General features: G+C 35.3%; 1 protein-coding gene across 1 annotated transcript in view; it reads left to right on the top strand.

Moving 5' to 3' along the window:
• The window catches only part of bin3 (bicoid-interacting protein 3), a 110,999-nt gene that overhangs the window by 44,739 nt on the left and 44,627 nt on the right, over nucleotides 1–21,633 (top strand). The window lies entirely within an intron of this gene.

Below are 21,633 nucleotides of genomic sequence, written 5' to 3'. Positions count from 1 at the left end.
GTTGTTGTGTTTGTTGGTTTTTCTTGCTTGTCTACCTCATTCAGCTTTTGTCGGCGGCTCTCCCAGTAGATCAGCGAACCCGCTTGCCGTGATGCGTGTCACACAGCTGTTTTTTATTATTATTTCGTGCGCTCTTTTATTATCTTTGTTTTTCACTCTATTACCGCATACATTAGCTGGTTTGCTTTTGCTGCTGTTTTTGTGCTTTTTATTTTCGTTTTTATTTTTGCATTTTTTTGCCTCATTAAAACTCACCATCTATCTATTTTTACCGTTCCATTTGAGGTACGCAAAAAGCGTTTAACCTGCTGAGAATTGCTGTAATTTTTTCCTGCCATTTGCGGGTAAACAGATTGTGCGTGTTTTACGTTTACTAAATATTTTAGAATTTCTTAAAATTTAATGTTAGCGATTGTTGCATATTTAGTACGATCTTAATAAAAGAACAATTGCATTATATTTACAAAAAATATGTGCCAGAGCAATTTCTTCTGTTGGCAAAGAGCCCACACTACATATAGCTAAAATTTTAAATAGCCAACAGCTGGCAAAAAAAAAAGTATACAAAAATAATTAGCGTTGAAATCGCGTAAAATTAGCACACTTCTAACTGAAAATATCTGTAGCACCTTAATTTATCTTCTGGGTGTTCGTTTGACCACTTATTATAAGAAGATTATAATGAGTAATTGCGGAGTTTACTTTGCACGGGTTTGCTCTGCCGGATGACATTGAGCACGCTCTTACTTTAAAACCGGGTTTCTCGCGTAGCAAATTTTTTTTAGAGCTAACGGAAATGCGTACCAAATTACAACATATTCTCTCTCTATGGTTTGTTGAATACAAATACTCAGCGACCTTGACCTAAGCTTTTGTGAGTTTATTTAGTGACAGCCGTCTACAGCAAAGATAAGCAGAGTTAATGCAACATTTTGTGTTAGGTTCTAGCTAGTATCAGCATAATATACTCACTACTCTGTGAGTCGTATTGTTTTTTATTAGTAGGAAAAAAGTAATAAATCATAATCACCGCGAAAATGTTGTGTGGTTTCAATTTCAATCCGGTAGGTGGTGCTGCGTTCAAAATTTGTCGAAAAATCGTGCTTTCAGTGTTATTTGGTGCAAATTTTTAATAAATTGAGATGTTAAAAAAATTTTTTTTCCACAAATTTTCTCTTTTTTGTAATCTATAAATTTAACCCTCAGGCTAAGCAAAAAAAAAAACATTTTTTTTTTCGCTCCGCCCCACTACCTACTGTAGAAAAGGTTTTAGTCGAGCTATTTCTAAAAAATATATGGTATTTCCATTGAAAATTATGATTTATAGCTAATGTGAGAATTGCGAAAAATTGCTTAAAACAAACGATATCGCTTCAATATTTTTCTTAAGAACACCGCACTATGTTTCTTTTAATATTATAAATTTTATATTTCATATTTAAACAAAATCTATATGTATTTAAATTTTTATTTTACAGGTAAGATCTCCTACAAATTTGCTGCAAAATACTTTTCAGAAATCCACCCAGGCGTGCTCTAATTTAAACACTATGAAACTGCCATATTTTCAAACAAACGTTTGCCTCGAAATAGTCACATGGGTTTGAGATAGACTGCAAACAGTTTGTAAATACTTTTGTTAAAGTAAATTTAACAAGTAAGTTATGTACATAAGTAATTAATGGATGTGTGTTAAACAATGAACTGATAATTATAATTATATTTTATTGCCGTATCCCATTAACGGCTGAAAAGCGCCACTCGACCCAGTAAGCTACGAAAGTTGCACCCAGAACTTTACAATTATAATTTTTTGCTACAAAAAGTCTTATAAAAACAATAAAAATTATGTAAAAGTAATTATTTTCTGAAAAGCCTACTATAGTCAACTATATTAAATAAAGCTTATTATAGCTTTTAGTAATTGAACTTTAAGCTGCGTATTAGTGAGTTACAATCCGAAATACTTTTTCTCACAAATTAGCTGCTTTTGCTTTAATTAATTGGAATTATTTTGTAAATACACATTTTTGCATTTCCTTGGGTATCCATTTGCAACTTATCTCATTTACATACACACACTTTTTTTTAATACCAATGTTGTAATATTCAGCTTAAAACTCGTCAACTCATTAAGATTTGCAAGCAACACATAATTCCCACTTATTTATGTGCAAACACTCAAAAGCGAATGCTTGCAAACGCACATAACTTCATACATGTGTGTGTATGTATATAAATACCTTTATAGTGTTATCAACACGGTGGTGTACAAACAAATGTACGGTAAAATATTTGCGATAAACTCAAATACATGCATAGTACATATATACCTATTTGCTTTGTATATATTGACATACTAACATATGTACACATATTCACCCAACAAACATTGCGAAAATAATTCGCCCACCTTGAAGGAATTGATGAATCTTAAGTTGATATCCAATTTCGTTCGTCGAATTTCGCTTTAATTTGAGACAAGCTCACGTTGAGCATTATAGTATCAATATTTAAAATTTATATTGTGTTATGTCCTACTATAGATTCTACTTGAGAAACATCAGCATTGCTGTACAAAAATATGCCTTTTTTATACCCTGCACAGTTTTGTATTAAATTTGCCACGAAATTTGTAACACTCAAGAGGTAACTTCGGAGACCCTTTAAAATATATATGTACATGCATAAATAAATGATAAGCTGATCAGCTTGCCATTTCGATTTAGCTATGCTCGTCTGTCTGTCTATATAGACTTGAATTAGTCCTTCAGTTTTTGGGAAACCGATCTGAAACTTTGCACTCGTTCTTTTCTTACCAAGCAGCATTTGTCGGAACCGCCCATATCGGGTCACTATAGCATATAGCTGCCATACAAAGTGAACGATCAAAATTAGGTCCTTGTTTGAAATTTGGCATGAGTTATTGCTCAAGGCAACGGTGCAATGTACGAAGAAATTTATTTAGATCGGAACATTATTGCGTATAGCTGACATAGAAACTGATTTTAATCGGTCTTGCATGGAAATTTTTTTTTTGTAAAGAGTGTTATAGCTTTGGTACAACTGATGATGACGGGTTTTTCTTGTTTTTAGGCAATATGATTATCCAATCAAGGTGCTATTTAGAAAGACGTTTGCAATTTGAGATGAGAGCTCTTATTGGACTGAAGTCTAAATGTTTATTGGGTATACATATATTTACATATATAAAGTAGTGCATCGTATGCTACATTTAGTATTCGGCCACATAAATATGTACAGTGTTGTGCAGTAAAATAGAGCAACAAAATTATATATTTGCATAATATTATGCCGTCTTCGATTCGCCACTTTGCTCGCTACGATTGAGCTTTTTTACTTAAAATAAACATATAATAGCAACAACAACGTTGGTTACCCGAAATCATCTTTAAACAGATATAACAGTTTGCCGTGCTTTCTCTATTTTATTTATGCCAGTTGCTTGTTCGTTTCGACAAATGATTGTTAATCGCGACAACAAAGTATTGTTCTGCGTTGAACAATATTTATTTCAATTCGAGAAGTGTTTTATGACAATGTTTTTTCTAGCTTGGTTTCGACTATAATATCCTTGATGTTGCTCAAAAATCACTTACTTTTTTCATAACTTATACATTTTTCGAAAAAACTTGTGCTCTAAAACACTTACAAATTAAGTTCTTAAGCATTTCACCACACACTTGAGTAATTAAAAAAAAATTTTGTCAATAAACGTCTAATAATTTTCAGCTACGACCTGCCTATCAACGTTTGAAAATATATCTTTAGTTATCAGCCCACAACTGTACTATAAAATTTTTGCGCAAAGAAAAAAAAAGCAAAAAACACCTTCCAGCTCTGCTGAGCGCTGCCGGTGTTAATGCTTTTGTTAATTTCTTTTTCGTAGCGTGTGTTAATGGCTCAGCATTTCAATTCAATGATGATTGGCCCCACTTTGTTTTGTGTTGCTTTGCCCAGTTTGTGCTTCATATGCGAACTTTTATTTTATTTTACTTTTATGGGTTTGCTGCTGACTGCCATTTTCTCAGCGCTTACACTCGTTGTTGTTGGTGTTGTTGTGTTTGTTGTTGCTGTTGTCAATCAACAATTTGCGATGTGATAATACCATTTATAGCTTTCAGTTTATATTTATTTTGTTGTTGATTATTTTTTGTTGTTGTTATTGCTTGGTTGTTGTTATTATTTGTTATTTTTAGCTTTTGATTGTGTTTATTTCAGTAAATGTAAAAATGTCAATCTGTTTTTAATATTGATTTCGAATTTAATGTTAAAATATTTATTTATATATATGTTTTATTTATTTATTTTTTGTTTAATTTATTTTATTTTATTTAAATTATTATTTATTTTTATTTATTCTTATTTTTTTAATATTATTATTTTTATTTACTTTTTTCTAATTTTGTTTCTATTTTTTTTGTTTTGTTTCTATTTTTATTTATTTAAAATTTTTTTGAAAATTTTTTTTAATTTGGTTTTTAATATAATTTTTAATTTTGTTTTTAATTTTTTTTATATATTTTTTTAATTTTTTTATATATTTTTTAAAATTTTTTTTATATATATTTTATATTGGTTTTATGTTTTTTTTGTTAACTATCAAATTTAATTTTTTTTATTTACACATTATGTTTAAAGTTTTTTTTTCTAATTTTTATATAAGTATTTTTTTATACTGAATATATTTAGTAATATTCAAATTTTCAATGTTAATAGCTTTACTTAGTTTTTTTTTTATAATATATTTTAGTTTTCTTTATTTTTATTTTTTTATATTAATTTTACTTTCATTATTATTTTTTATTGCTTTGTTTTTCTTTTATTACATTTATAAATAATTGCATTCAGTTTTCGCCAGCTTAATATGTATAATTTGAATATTTTTTTTTATTTTTACTAAACTATAAAACTTAGTTTGCATAGCCTTTGATATAATTGCCACTTGTTTTTATATTATTTAATGGCATTTAAATAGCGTAATCAAATTTTATTTATTTCCTCCTACCATATTATCTTCCTGTTATTTGCGTCTTAGTTCAATCGCCTCCTCGCATTCTGCGCTCATTTCGCATTCAAATTCTATTTTTAATATCACGGCGCATTCTGTCACTTGCCCTGCTCTAGTACACACGTGTGCATGTGTGTGTGTATCAAAGCAATCGCATGCTTTTTAAAATAAACTGTACGAGCGAAATCACGGCGCTCTCCACCGCAACAACTCGGCCATCAAGGCGCGCAACACGGTGGGCTCGTCGACGTTGTCGTGCACACTGTTGTTGTAGTTGGTTATCACCATGCCACTCTTATACATATGTACATACCTAGAAGTATGTAAATATATTTGTTTACTTGACTTTTGCCGTTGATTGCACTGTTCAACAACATGCTTCGCCTGCCGCCTGCAGTTGCTCCGCCGTTTATTGTTGTTTTGTTGTAATTTTATTGCTACGGTGTGCACGCTATGTTTTGTTGCTGTTTGCCTTTTTGTTTTTTACTTTTGGTTTCTTATCAACGTCAGCGCATAATTGCGGCCATATCGTAAAAGTTAATTATTTACGCAAGTACTTACTTTCTCTATTTACTCGAGTATTTACTTGTTTGCATGCCAGCTATTAATATTATCACAAATTCGTTGTTTGACTTTTGAGAACTTTCGATAAATATGTGTGCATGCAAAACTACAATTGTGTTGACACGAATTGTCCACCTGGATATTTGTACGGACATTGAGCAAAGATAAACGAACTTAGTATTTTGTAGATAAAGTTTGGGTGACAAAGTGGGTCTTTACTCATACTAGAGTAAACAGACTGTTATAACAGGTGCTAAGTGACTCCTTAAAGACTTATCTTTAATTAAACTTGAAAATGAAAGAAAAATGTTTCGGCTTTAATATTGCACTTGACTCTATAAAACTCAAAGCTTTCTTTAGCACCATCAAAGTTGCTTTTAAGTCACCCCCCCCCCCCCCCCCCGAAGTGCTGTTGGATGAGATTTGATATTGGTGAGAAAGTCTTAGCAGGCAAAGTCGGGCAGGCACAAAGATATTACATTTTAAATAATGTCTCACAAGTTGCGACAAAATTTATGGAAAACTTTTTCAAAAAACATATACATTATTATATAAAAATTTAGCTCTATACAGCTTGTTCTGACACAGCCATTACAGTAAAAAGAAATGGTGGTACAACAATTTCGAAATATTCTTTTCGAAAGTCAAAATGTGACAGACTCTTTTTTGTGTGACAGTTAAACCGCTTATTTCTTGTATAAAATCCGACAATCAGTACTCCTCAGCAAATGTGCGCTGTAGTGACGTCAGCAAATCATATTCAAGTGACGCGTTTGACGCAATGCCGGCATGACTTTTGCAATGCTTGGATAATATATGAGAAAGAATCATTGTGTCAGTCAAAAAAGTTGAAATTCTATACAACAACCCACAAAATATTTAGCAAATAATCGTTAATGTGACGTTGACGAATCAGCTGATATTGTCAAATGCGTTGACGATCGCAAGATTAGAGCAATTAAGACATGCTTTTTCATATTTATTTTATTATTATTTTTTTTTTGTTCACGAAGTTTTTATACTCTCGCAACCTGTTGCTACAGAGTATAATAGTTTTGTTCACCTAACGGTTGTTTGTATCACCTAAAACTAATCGAGTTAGATATAGGGTTATATATATATAAATGATCAGGATGAAGAGACGAGTTGAAATCCGGGTGACTGTCTGTCCGTCCGTCCGTCTGTCCGTCCGTCTGTCCGTGCAAGCTCTAACTTGAGTAAAAATTGAGATATCTTTATGAAACTTGGTAGACATGTTTCATGGTACCGTGAGACGGTTGGTATTGCAGATGGGCGTAATCGGACCACTGCCACGCCCACAAAACGCCATTAATCAAAAACAAATAACTTGCCATAACTAAGCTCCGCAATAAGATACAAGACTGTTATTTGGTACACAGGATCACATTAGGGAGGGGCATCTGCAGTTAAAATTTTTTTTAAAAAAGTGGGCGTGGTCCCGCCTCTAATAGGTTTAATGTGCATATCTCCTAAACCGCTAATGCTATAATAACAAAATTCACTGGAAGCAAATATTTTTAGCACTTCTATTGACGGTGTGAAAATAGTTGAAATCGGGTGGCAACTCCGCCCACTCCCCATATAACGGTACTGTTAAAAACTACTAAAAGCGCGATAAATCAAGCACTAAACACGCCAGAGTCATTAAATTTTATCTCTGGGATGGTATGAGATGACTTTATAGGAACCGCGTTCAAAATTAGACAGTGGGCGTGGCACAGCCCACTTTTAGGTGAAAACCCATATCTTGAGATCTGCTTAACCGATTTCAACCAAATTCGGTGCATAACGTTCTTTTCATGTTTCTATGTCACAGTGCAAAAATGGGCGAAATCGGACTACAACCACGCCTACTTTCCATATAACACCATTTTAAATTCCATCTGATTATTTCACTTTCCACTATGCAAATCAGGCAACAATGACTGTATCGGGATAAAACTTTGCGTGAATAACGCGATTAAAGTATGCCACCTTGTGGCCAAAAATTGTCTAAATCGAGCCAAAACTGTTTAAGCCCCTAAGTACTAAATATGTGGACCCCAGTGCCTATAGTTGACCTTCTACCGAAAATATCAGTCAATCCACAAAGAAATCTCAAACGAGTATATCATTTGACTTTGCGAGAGTATAAAATGTTCGGTTACATCCGAACTTAGCTCTTCCTTACTTGTTTCAACTAATTTTTTTCCCCCTAAAATTTTCTTATCGTAATTGCTATTTAAAGGTGTTTTATCTAATCTGAAGTATGACATATGACATTTTAAATAAAGTTCCTCAATTAATACTCAAAGCAAGATAAGATATATATTTTTTGTTGTGGCATAACCTCAATATGACTTGTATAATATTTGGTAGCACTTGGAACTAACCCGTTCATTACTTTCTAGTTGTTGCAACTAATATCACCTCTCGTAGGAAATTAAGTGATTCAAGATTATATAAGAATCTTGCGTTAATTTATATTATATTAGATTTGAAGTTCTTGGTCAAGTACTCTAGATATTTAAGTTCACACTCTGCTTGACATAAAGAAGGTATATATACATATATACAAACTTGTTTTTACTAGGTGAGACCAAGGAGTAGTAACGCCTTAAAACGCTTAGAATTAAAAATATTTTTTTTGACTTTATGGCAATGTTAATAGTATTTATGCCGCTATTTTAAACTATTTTTTATATACGAAAATGTTTTATTTATTTATTTTCCTTTCGCTTCACTCACTCTCACTTCCTACTCGCCTTACGCAGTCATATTTTTGCGGCTTGTACGATCACACTTATATAATTTACGGTCAATGACTTAGCTGCAAATCCATTCAAAAGTGTGTAAGCTTATGTAATTGCAGACATTATATTTGTATACTTTCGTATTTGTTTCTTTACGGCTTGCTTGGTGGGTTTGTGTGCGTATAACTTGCTAAAACTCGCAAACTTTTCTACTCACTCGCATAATTTTTTGTTTTATTTGCCGCAAAGAAAGTTTGTCAGGCACAGAAATAAGCAATTTTGTGGCAGCACAGCACCCAAAACACCCACAGCACTTGTGCGTGAGAGAGAGCGAGAGAAAGAGAGAGAGGGGGGGGGCGAGAAAAAGTTATGAACACACTGCGAAGTGCGAAAACAAGTGTGCGCTGCGGACTGCAGTAGTTGTGGCAACAAAAAACAAAGTCCAAAAATATTACACAGCAATTTATATGTTTATTGTGTTGCTCCGTGAAGTGCCTGATTCGAGAAATTTAAGAAATCTGTTACCATGGTATGCCATAATTAATAAACTTCGTTTAACTGAAGGTTTTGTTTAATGATGCGCGCTTACGTATCTACCCTGTCTTTGCACACGATACCCACGTTACTAATTGCATTAAAGTTGTTCTCGCTTACCTCAACAATTTGCATTTTCCTCACTTTCTTCTCAAATTTCTGAACCGCCTAAAGCTTACTTTGAATACTTTGACTTCTTGCATGCGGCGGCCGAATGCAGTACGACAAATTAAGCCTCTGTTTGTAGTCTCTCTACTGCCGCTCTGCGTCTTCAACATTATTGTGACATTCTCCGTACTTGCTGCCTAATTTGCTTTAGTGTCTACGAATTTCTAGCGCTACTCAGAAATCTTAACAGCTTCGTAAGTAATCAGCTTTGTGGTAGCCCGCTTCGTTTTCGTCATGGCCCACCTATGTGTGGTGGTTGTTTAGTGAATAAAATTTCTTATTACCAGTTGACAATTTCCGCACAAGTGTATGAGCGATAATTGTTACTGCTATTACGATTGTTATTGTTTGCGTTGCTTGTAAATGTTTTATTTTCTTGGTTATTGTTGCAGAGTGTGGTGTGTGTTGTGGTGTGCCTATTGCCTCCGCGGTTGTAATGTCTTTTATTTATCTTTTTTAATTTGACGCTTGAGCGGTTTTGCATGTTTTATCTTCGTGTTGGTTGTCACCTTTCATTTCTGATAAAAAAATTTGCTTCATTTCAGTAAAAATTTTGGTTTTGAAATTATTATGGGTAATTTCAATACCCGCTAGGTGCATGACTATGCTAAAGCAGCTTTATGCGCCTAAATGTAGGCAACATTTTATTTATTTTTTATAATTTTATTTCATTAGCTATATCTATTAACCATCTGCTCACCAAAATTTTAGTTTCGACCTCAACATACACTCAAGTCTTTCAAAACTTTATAAAGAGTAGTAACTTTAACTTTCAACTTCGACCAACTTACGCTAACTTCGCGTTTTGTGCAACTCGTGTACACTTTAAGTCAGCATTCATACCACATATGGTGAACTTTTGCCTTGTTCCTAAAACCGCTATGCCGGTCTGATCTCAACAAATGTGTGTGCTCTCAACCAAAGCGCATTAAACTGAATTTTCAACTTGTTCTTTATCGCTCTTTGCCGCATACCACTTACCACCTTTCACTTTCTCAGCATATTCGGCTTTACTGTATATATAAATATACATACACAAATGTGTATGTCACTAAACCCGAGCCACTGTCGGACGTATTTTAATCACCGATTTAGGAGAATTTATTCCCTTTGCGCTTAGCTCCTTACTTCATTCTGCTTCTCACCAGTTGGTCAAATTGTGATACGAGCACTTCGCATTTTCGTCGTTATTTCTTCTATTTGTTGTGGTATTGTATTACTTTTCTGCATGTTGTCTAGCGCCTAATACACGCCCACCGCTCGCCTTATGACGCCTCACTCGTACGTTGTGCTGTGACCCAAAGGCGGCGTGTGTTGACATTTAAATGTAGTCGGAAGCTCGTTGACATGTTTCAAAGCTATTTGGAATCTTGTAATTGCCAAGTAAGTTAAGTCAGTGGCTTGTTTGTTTCTTGCGTCGAGTTGGAATTGGCCGTGGCAGTGTGACAGTTTGGTAAATCGTCAGTCAGCCAGTGAGCCACGTTGTTTATCTAGTTTGCTTGTTGTGCTTTGGTTGTACAATACAGATGCTTTAAAGTGCTAGACGAAGTGTGTTAAAGTAAATTATTATATTGTAGTATAATGAATGGATATTGTTAGTAACGGTTCAGTTGTTGCCGGAAGCTTAAAATTATTTATATAAATACAAGTTTTAGCGCTCGACTAATTTTGTATAATGTTTCTGAATGTATTTCACCCAAAAGTTTCTAAGTTTCTCTGTTATGTTATTATAAACCAGAGATAAACTTTGAAAGATACACAAAAGCCTGATTTATGTAGACTTTTGAGGGTGTGTGTTTTTCACAAATTGGCTTCCCACGCTTCTTATACTTATACCATATAAAGAAATAAGAAACTGATCTAGAGGCGTCAAAGGTAGTTTGAGCAAGTCCTTAGAGGTTTAATGGTATTTTTTGATTATAAATTCTTATCTTTTTGTAACAGTTATAGTTGCAAGTGTTATAAGCAATTATTTAAATGCATGGTACAATAAAACAAACTGAACCAGCACTTAGAAAAAAAAAGACACGAATGGGTTAATAAATTCAAAAAGTTGCTTAGATATACTATTGGCTACAATATAGGAACACTTAAGACCTTAAAACCTTCGCAAAACGTACGTTGTTACTCTAGGTCTTTGGAAAAATGTATAAAAATATACAATTTCGGTTTCGGTTTAATTACTGTATTGCACAGATGTAGAGAGATTTGCTGTAGAAAATTGTTCCACATTTTCCTCTCATACTCATAATTTCCATACATCAAGTGCTATAGCGCTTTCTAGCTCTTCAAGCATTTAAAATCATTGCCGTATTGCTCTTCAAAAACGGTTAAATCGTAGCGAATCTCCGATTTTCACATTAAATGCTCAAATTAGCAAAATTTCAATCCCCCGGCGTGCATTGCAACAAAAAGTTTTATTGCAGTTATACTCCCACATTTCTGCCATTACAACTTGAGTCAATTTTAAATCACAAGCGCATGCTATTATTTGCCAGCTGTACGCTTCCACATAAATCTGTATATGTGTACCTATGTATTTATGCATGTATGTGTGTGTGAATGTGGTGCTGTATCTGCCTCATTTCATACCCCAAAAGGTGCTTCCCACTGCCCTCTTATATTGTTATTCTAGTTATTTCCACATATACAGCCGCTGTGAGTATGTCTGAGTGTAGGCGTTTATTGCACTCAGGGGCTTGTGGCATATGTCACCAGATATTTGTATGAGCGCCTGCATTTTGTGAAAACATTTCAACTTTTTTAATTATGTTGCAATTATTTTAATGACTTTCCTACTTTCCTGCTGCCGTTCGCTGTAACAGTCAGTCAGTCATGCAATCGGTCGGTGTGTTAGTCAGTCAGTCAGTCGTTGAGTCAGCCAGTCACTCACTGTGTGTCAGTTAGGCAATGAATTAGTCAGACAGCCGGTAGTGTGTCGTCTGCTGGCAGCGAGCGCAACGCTGCTTTGTGTCTGTGTTGTGCTTACTACTAAACTTGCTGTCATTGTCGCTTTCAATTTTGATTTTCATTTCATTTTTAAAAACAGCATTTAGTAGACTCGTATTTAAATGCAAAAGTTGTTACAATAGCATTTAAATGAGTTTGCAATATCTGTGGTTGCGTATACGCCATGGCGAGCGGTGGCTGAGCACATGCCGGCATATACTATGTATGTAAATATGCGGTTGTGTCGGTTGCTGTGTTTTACTAAATATAAATGTAAATGCAACCAACGTTTGCTTTCTTGCTCTATGCTTTAGCCAACTTTGTGTACATTTGTGTTGTAGTTGTTGTTTGCTTTTAAAATGTGCCAAAGCGCACCGAGCGTGTAGTTGTCTATGCGAATTTGTGCTCCGCTGTTGCCTGCCGTTGGTGTGCGTTGTGGGCGTTCTTTGTGAGTTTTTGTTTATTTACTTATATCTGTCGGCTTGTTATTGTTATGAGATAAAAATTGCTGTCAGTTTGTGTAGTCGTGCAAAAGCAGCAAAAATAAACAAATAAATAATAAAATAGTAGTGATATAAATAAATTCATTTCAATTTGGCGCGAAAATTAATTGAAATATTTTCGTTTATGTTTTTTTTTTTTTCTTTTAAAAACAGTGTAGTCTGCTGCCTTGGCTCTAAGCCAAATAAAAATATTTCAGCACATTGCTTTACGCGTAGGCAGCGTTTGTTTTTGTGTTTGCATTATTTGTTTGCTTTGTGGTAATGATTCACATGCGAGCATAGCTTTCTTAATAGCTTGAAATAATTTCTTATTTATCGCATTTATTTTATCTTTGTTATATTTTTTTTTTGTCGCAGTAAACACTTTGTTAAAAAAATTTTTGTTATTTTTTTTATAGAGTTTGTGGTAATTTAAACGCCGCTCTTTGCTAATGTAGCCATTTATTTCGTTCTAATTGCCTACTGCTTCCTTAATAATTTATATCGCGCCAACTGTCGCTTTGCCGCTCTGAACGTTAAACATTTTATAATTCACACGCTATATGCCTTAATCGATTGCAACGGGGCAACGGGGCATAAACATTAAAAAGTAATTACTGTGAACAAACGCCTGATTAGCAACGTTGAAGAATATAAGTGACACACGCGTTGAGCTGGTAAGTGAAGCCAGTGAAAAAGCAAACACGAAAACGCGCAAAATAAATGAAATAAAAAGAAAAACAGACACGTGAATTAGCCATATGAGAAATAGTAAGAAAATGCTGAAAGTAATTGTTAGTAGCAGCGTAAAAACAGCACATAAAATTAAGAATATATCATTTGTGTTTACCGAGTCTTCATTTACTATTAAAGCTTCTTAAATAGAACCAACGCTTGCTCATCTACACCAAGTGGCAGCAAAAACCAAGTCGAAGGCTCTCACTTAATTCCACCAACAATTGTTGGCTAATGATAGGCTACGGAGCACACTACCGACACTCTGCCCGTATCATAAACGCCTGCACGCGTTAGACGCCTGTGAACCAAGGATTACGTGTACTTTTCATAAAAGCTCTACCTCACTCACTTTGGCCACGGATTTAATGAATTATCGGTGTGCTGACAGTAAATTGTAGTGGGATAGGACAATATACAGCTGTTGGTTTATATGTTACAGTAGTTGTCTTTTGTTGTAGTCTAAAACAGCTGTTAAGACTATTAATGTTTTTTAAATAGCAGCAGTTAGCATAATAAATGAGAAGAAAAAAAGCAATTTGTAATGTCATTTATTGCTTCACAAATACAGACATATATGTACATATATATGTCTTAAATATGGAACCCAGTTGTTCAGCGTATTTTAATGCATAGCAGACTTAAGAAAGATTTGGTTTCCAGGTCGCAAAAGTTGCATTGGTTTAACGCGGCGATTTCCACATTTTTATTTATGAATGGTTAGACGCTGTATATGGTTCTACTATTCTTATTATTTTAATTTAAATCTGAAGGAAGGCATGTTAGCTAGGTAGTTAGAGTGGTTGTTTTACGACGCACCTAGGGCTTTAGTAGGCCCATTGTGATAACACCGCGACTTAAGTCCCCTTACTGTATTGTTTCCTCTCTGAACCACAAGAAAGGTGTGGTGTCTCACAGTTTGACAGTTACGACTTCTAATCCATCGAGTGTTTTAGTGTCTATTACGGTTAACAATGCGCACAGCAGCGTCCTCTATAAATAACTCATGTGTCCTCATTTGTTGTTCGTAAATTGAAGCTTTGTTACATAAAATATGGGTTTGTAAAGATCCCTCTGGTGTTAAAAATTGTCTTCTCTTGCACACATAGCCATTTCTTACACATGCCCGAAAGCAACCACCTCCGTAACGGCAACAAAATTCGAAACAAGTAAAATCGCCTAAAAGTATGCCATATTCAATTACAAGCAAGCAATGTGAATTTCTAAAGAACAATTTAACATCGTGTTTGAGCAGCAGTTCAATGATTTCAGGCTAAACTAATAAAATTGTTAACGTTGACCCGCACTCCCCAACCAACGCCAACCGCCATACATGGCAACCGCAGCTGCAGCCATCTTTGTCGATTGTTGTTTAACTGAATTTGCGCAAACGTCCACGGGAACCGGCTGTAGGAAGTGTCAGCGTGTTCAGGAATACAAAATGAAAATTTATGACCGACAGTCTTGTTGTTTTAATGTTAGCTACCAACGACCGACATGTACCCGAGACCAATAACATAGCGCAGGCACAGTTACAAATGGCCAACCACAATAAAATAACCGAAATATGAAAAGAAACATAACAACAACATGAGCAACAAAGAACATGCTGGCTTTATTTGAAACACGAAATGTGCGTGCAGACAATGTCTGCAATCCCCAATTGCATATTGCGATGGAGGCTCAAAAATTGCCAAAGTGGCCATGGTAGGCAGCACAGTGTAATGGGAAATGAGTATGAAGCGCTTACATGTTTGTGTGTGTTTATTGAGTTTTAATTTAAACGCACATGTGACGCTGAATGCCCTGAAAAGCACACCGAGTTATGTGCAGAGATTAGGGTGGACCTTAAAAGTGAGTAGAAACTCTTTACCGCAGTTTACCCAAAACTAAATCTCAGCATCGAATCGTTATAATCAAATATAATAGATGTGTATTTAGTTTGGTACCGTTTGGAAGCGATTAACTAGTGTCGCATCACGGTTAAAGCAGTTTTTTTTTTATTGAAAACTCGACAAGTTTAAATTGTTACTACTTTCTTGATCTACTTAATATCCAAAATCGATATCTTCAAGCCTCATTTGGCCGGCTAAAATAGTAAATCGGCTCTTCGGCCGCTTTCGGCTTAGATATTTTCGTTGCGAGAACGAAAAACGAGTTAGATGAAGCTAAATCAGGTGGCAGGTGGAGAAGGTGGCAGCACTATGACTAGTGTATAAATTACCAGTTATTTTTTGCTTCAAAATCTACTACAATAGTGGTCCGGTCTCAACAATTTGTTCGGGAAATGTAGCGTTGCCGTGTCTTGTCAAATTAAAAAGTTTTCCAGAAGTACTTTCAAGAAGTACTGGATTTTGATATTTCAGTTTGTATGGCAGCTGCATGCTAGAGTGGTCCGATATCGGCTATACCAACAAATGAGCGGCTTAATGGGGAAAGAAACGTGTGCAAAATTTCAGATCGATATCTCAAAAACTGAGAGACTAGTTCGGTCAGACGAACATGGCTAAATCGACTCAGCTCGTCACGCTGATCATTTGTATATATATAATAGAGCTTTTGCGATTTTTTTTATATGTCAACTAGTGCTGAAAAAAGTAAGAGTTATCGTTTTAGGAGCACTTTAAGTAATCTAATAACTCGTAAATCTGAATTGGGGTAGTTGAACCTTTGTGGAATAGCTTAAGCGTCTCTAATTTAAATCAAAATATTTATAAAAATGTATACACTTAAGAACCAGCCTAATCTCTGTACATATCAGAATGTGTGCTTGTACGCAACTGTATTTATGTGCTGCCTATGTGGCAGTGGTACGTGTGGTAGCAATAAATTAATTGAAAATCTATCTATGCGCACACACACACAAACATAAATACACTTGCGCAATTTTGCATTTTAAATTACAATTTTCATTCGATATACATACAAGTATGTATAGCTATAATATATTCATATCTATCTCTCCTGCATTCGCCATGAGTGCGGGCAGGAGCGAGGCTATATGTACAGCAAATATTTCACTCTATCTAATTCGAGCCAATAATTTCGGCATTAATTGCTCGTATGCGTCTGTCACGTACTGCCGCAATTTAACATCCATTTATTGCGCAAATGTGTGTGTGTTTGTGTGTGTTGGTTTTTGCATTCTGCATTACGTAAATACCGCAAAATTGAGATTATGTTGACATTTGTATGTCATAATAAACCACAAACTGTTGGTGGAAGCATGTTTTCCAAGTTGTTGTTTTTTTTTTTGTTTTTTGCTTTTCGGGCTTCTGAAAATTGTCTGTCATGCATTAATGAATAACTACACATACACACACATATTTGCAATTTGCTGCACGCTAGAACAAGTGAATGCGCTTTTGTAATTTAATATGCATTGAATGAGTTTCCGAAATATCTAGTTTCATCCAAATAGTTTTTAATTGAGTTTTAGTTACATATTTTGCGCTTTTGCTTTGTATACATTTTTAATTTCCCCTATTTTTATTTGTGCGCAAATTTATTAACTTTCCTATCTGCTCGAACAATATTGCGCCCTCACGCTTGGAGCTGCAGCGTTGAATCGCATACAATCACACTAATGTATATATTTACTACTATATACCTATGTATAGTTCCACTTGTTATAAAATATTTTTGCATGAAAATTCGTTTTTACTTTTATGGCTGTTGGTATTATATCTATAAACGCTTACCGTTATCATAGCAAGACTGGCACTAAATTAATTAATATGGTTAGCTTTTATTACACCAAAGCTCGTCGGAGGGCACTTTGCCACATTTGCTGTGCATTATCGCGGCCGTTTGTTGTAATTATAATAGAAGTTCAACACAGAGTTGTTTTGAACAAACTGCTTTCCACGCCATAAAATTATGTGTCAGTGGCAGGGTGTAAAAAAGGATAACAGCATGCCGTGTATTGGAAAGTATTTTTAGGCGGAAAGCAGGCGAGTTGTTACCAAACGACTGTAATGTTTGGAGTCTATACATAAAGTGCGTAGAAACGCTAAGAAGCGGTTTAAGCGGTAATTACCTGGTTTAGAAATTTAAAAAAATCAATTTAATTTTTTTTGCATATTATTGTAGTATAACCCTTTAAGAATATGGCCCTAAAAAGTTTTTTTGAAATTTAAATTATTTTCGGGGTTACAGCTCGGCGCGAGCTTTAAAGTCGTTCTTCTCTGAACTACTTTTTAGAAATGATGTGCATGATATCTCAAGTTCTATTCTAACGACTTACTTGAAATTTTATACAGAGCTTCTTTATACATTATACTATCGCACAACGAGTGGATTTTTGAAATTTTTTTTTACATAAATTAAAAAAATTCCGAACAGCAAAAACGGAAATAACGAAACATATTTTTCAAACAGCCGCCATTTTGTGGAAAAAAAATTTCAAAATCCTTTTGTAGTGCTATAACTACATCCTGCCCCTTTAAGGATCACTCAACAATTTCCATTTCGGGTTACTGGGAGCCCTGATATTCTGCACACCAAGACACGCCACGTTTTCATCAGGCCCCACTTTGCAAGCCTGGAATTAAAAAAAAATTTTTTTTTAAATTTTTTAATTGATTTTTACTCTTTAATTATAAATAGAAAACATATAAAAAAATTTATGTTAAAAATGTTTCTTGCTTTGTTTTTTTTTTGATCGGATCCGAAAAGGGCCTGAAATTCGGGCGCGTAAACCAGAACGCCACTTAAATTCAGAGGAAGATGTGTGAAGATTACAAAAACTGCTTTGGTTAATTAAATTACAACTTCTGAGTTGCTATATAAGTTCTTTTCTTAATGAGTGCTTTTCTATATAAGTTATTTTCTATATGGCTCAGTAGCTTTGACAGACATCTCCTGGATTTCAGAATTCAGTCGAATAATTCCGGAAATTGTTGGTTGATTTAGGCTCTTTCTTGCTTATCATATTTGTCTTAATTTAATACTCTGAACAGGGTATATTAAGTTTGCCACAAAGTTTTTAACATCCTGAAGGAAACTTCGGAGACCCTATAAATTACATACATATATGTCCACAAATAATCAGCGTGCCGAGCTGAGTCGATTTAGCCATGTCCATCTGTCTGTATATAGGCGAATTGTCACTCAGCTTTTGAGAGATCAACCTGAAATTTCTTGAACGTATTTTTCTTCACAACAAGCTGCTCATATGTCGGAATCGCCGATATCGGAACACTATAGCTTATAGCTGCCATACAAACTGAAAGCTCGGTATCAAGTGCTTGCATGAAAAACTTTTGTATTTGACGAGATATTATTATCCAGGGCAGCGGTGCAATCTCCGAAGAAATTGTTCAGATCGGATCATTATAGCATATAGCTGCAATACAACAACAAAATCAGGATTGCGATATTTTTATAAACGCTATCAGAAATACAACTGTGAGGGGTGTTATATGTTCGGTGCAGCCGAAGTTAACGTTTTTCTTGTTTTATAAAGGTTTATGCTGACGTACGCTTACCATTTTAATGATGTCGACCTCTACACTCTGCTGTGCATATGTGTGTACTGTGTTTGCAAGTTTGCCACACATATGCGGCTCATTGATTATGCCAACATAAAACTACTTGCAACAATAACAATTAACTAAGTAAATTTTAAACAATTCAACTATGCGCCACTCTTCTAATTAATGTTGTCTAATTAAAATTATAAATTGCTATCGTCTGTTTTAGTTATGAATTATTGCATATATATTAGTTGGCAACTTACTGTGAATGCATGTTGTTGGGTTGGCGCATAATTAAAGCTATAATAGCATTATAGGCAATATCAATATGCGCACACATACACAAATGCAAACATTTTATACATGTGTGGGATTATATGTGTGTTTGGCTCTATTGTATGCTGCCGTCAACCACATGGACAGCACAACCTTTTAACCTCACAACACGACGTTAGCTAATACCGACATGTCACAACATGTGGCCAGCATGCATTGGCGCACAGTGCTCGCACAAAACTCGGTGGCTACTGAAATTTGAGCGGTGCCAGCGCTGCTGGGGGGGGGGGGGGGGGGGTACGGAAGTTGTGCTCGCACAGTTTGCTTGCCGCCTCCGCACTTCGTTGTGGTGGGCTAAAACAACTGGGTCGGGCAGTCAGCCAGACGCCGCGTGACACACACACACATATATATATTTATGCGGTGATATCTATGTGTGTTAAGCTCTTCGGTTATGAGCAGCGTGGGTGCCGTATCCTTTTTCAATTGATGTACATACATATTTCAATAATTTGTGTGTATGTATGTGTATGTGTTGGCTATGTGTACTTAAAGTTGGTTTTGCGTGGGCTTGAAAGGCAGTTACTTGTGTGTGTGCTGGCATTTAAGTCGCCTAAATTTAGGCTTCAAAGTGTTTTGTGCCTAAATAGCCGACATTACGCCACCACTTGTGGCAATGAATTTATATTTGTGCCACATTCGTGACTGTTTCTTGAGTTCAGTGTCATACGAGATGCTCCGAGATTAAGTAGAGTATTGGGAGGTTGAGCTGCTGCTTAACAATTTCTACAAATGTGGCTGTGCTGACAATCGAAGAATTGTTGTGTGTATTGATATTTTATGCCAGCAGCGTTCAGAAAACTGAGAAGCATATAAATCTTTGGTTGCCTGCTTACAAATGTACATATAAACATATACATTTACATATATATTTATATAGCTATGTAAATTTGTACCTTTTGCTTCGATTTTCTTGTTAAAGCTTACTTTAACTGACACCGATTTCGGTTTTCTTTTGTGATTTACTTGAGTTTTCCTTTTTGTGTACCAAAAGCTCTCCATAAGTTAGCGAATTTGCCTCGCCTCGCCACTACTCGCACAATAACAATTTATCGGACATGTCTTCGCATATATTTGCTTGATTTTTACACTTGCCACCAAAATGTGACGCTTGCCCATGCATAAGTATGCACAAACTTGTGCTCAAGTAAATATGGCATATTTACAGCAGCACACATACTCGTACTGTTATAACGGTATATACAAGTATGTACGCGTTAATATCGCGTGTTGCCGCGAAAAGTGTAAAAGTTATGTCGTGACCTTGCTGCCATAGAAAATGAGGGCGCAACATGTGCATGTCGACACCAGCTATGCACCGGCAAACCTACCGCATACATACATACTTACGTTTATTGCCAACTCCAGCATTTTTACCGTTTCGTACTACACAAACTGGCAAAACAAAAACACGTACTTAAATTAACTGCAACACAATCAACTTGCTGCAACGAGCAACACCTAGTCACTGCGCCCAACCCTGCCTTCAAAGGTTGCTCGTTGGTTGTTGTTGTTGTTGTTGTTGTTGCTGTCGTTGTAGTCTTACAGTCGCCACATCGTTACTTGGCATAAGCTTTGAGTGCTTAGAAAAGTATTAAAAGCAATAAAAAGCTTGGCGTGGCAAATTGTTGAAGGCATCCGCGCACATTCACACACATATAAACGCATAGTTAGGCGGCTGTTGGAAAAGCGTTATGCACAAAGTATGCAATTTTGCTCGCTTCAAGTTTTCCACATGGTTTTGCATTTATTTTCAGAGCGCTGCGGCCAGACGCACTAAAGTTCGTTCAGTTAGTTTGTGAAAAGGTATTAAACTTTATATTTTTGCTCAGTTTTATGGTTGTTATGTAAGAGCTTTTAGCTTGTGGAAATTAATATCTCAGTGGGCTATAAAAATGCCTGAAATTTCGAGGCACTACACTACCAATGTCCGTCTGTCTGCCTTTCTGTATATAAGTGAATTAGTCTTTCAGTTTTTGAGATATCGATTTGAAATTTTGCACGCGTCTTTACTCTACAAAAAGCTGCTCATTGGTCGTAACCGTCGATATCGGATCACTATAGCATATAGCTGCCATATAAACTGCATCTTTTATACACTCTTATGCTATAAGCAATGTAAGAAATAGTAACGTCTTGTCTAGTTTAAATTCACAATAATCCTTGGCACAACACTTTCGTGAAACTCTCGTTATTATTTTCGTCTGCCTTCTGCAATTTTCCATAAGTAGGCGTGTCCTTTGCTTTGTGCGAGCGGAAACGCTTTAATAACCGTTTATTTTTGTTTACCTAGCCCGCGTCAGAGCTTTAGAGCTTTGTTTTGTCAAAACTTTTATTAAAATTGTTCTTCGTAGCTCTCTTTTGTGACTTATATATAAAACATATAGTGCACTTGTGTGCGTATACAGTTATAAATAGTTATATATATCCTTTTTATTTATTTTTATTTGATTTTAGCACCAGCTATCGTGCTTACATCTATAATTAAGTTTATAATGTAGTAAGTGGGTTACCGCTACACGAGTTTCGCTTGAGCGGTACCAGCAGTAGGTCTGCGTAGATTTTTTGTGTGCGCCATTTAATTGCGCTTTTCAAATTTGTAA

This window comes from Bactrocera oleae, chromosome 4 (assembly GCF_042242935.1).
Source record: "Bactrocera oleae isolate idBacOlea1 chromosome 4, idBacOlea1, whole genome shotgun sequence".
Taxonomy (NCBI): domain Eukaryota; kingdom Metazoa; phylum Arthropoda; class Insecta; order Diptera; family Tephritidae; genus Bactrocera; species Bactrocera oleae.
This window is presented reverse-complemented; position numbering and strand designations above follow the sequence as displayed.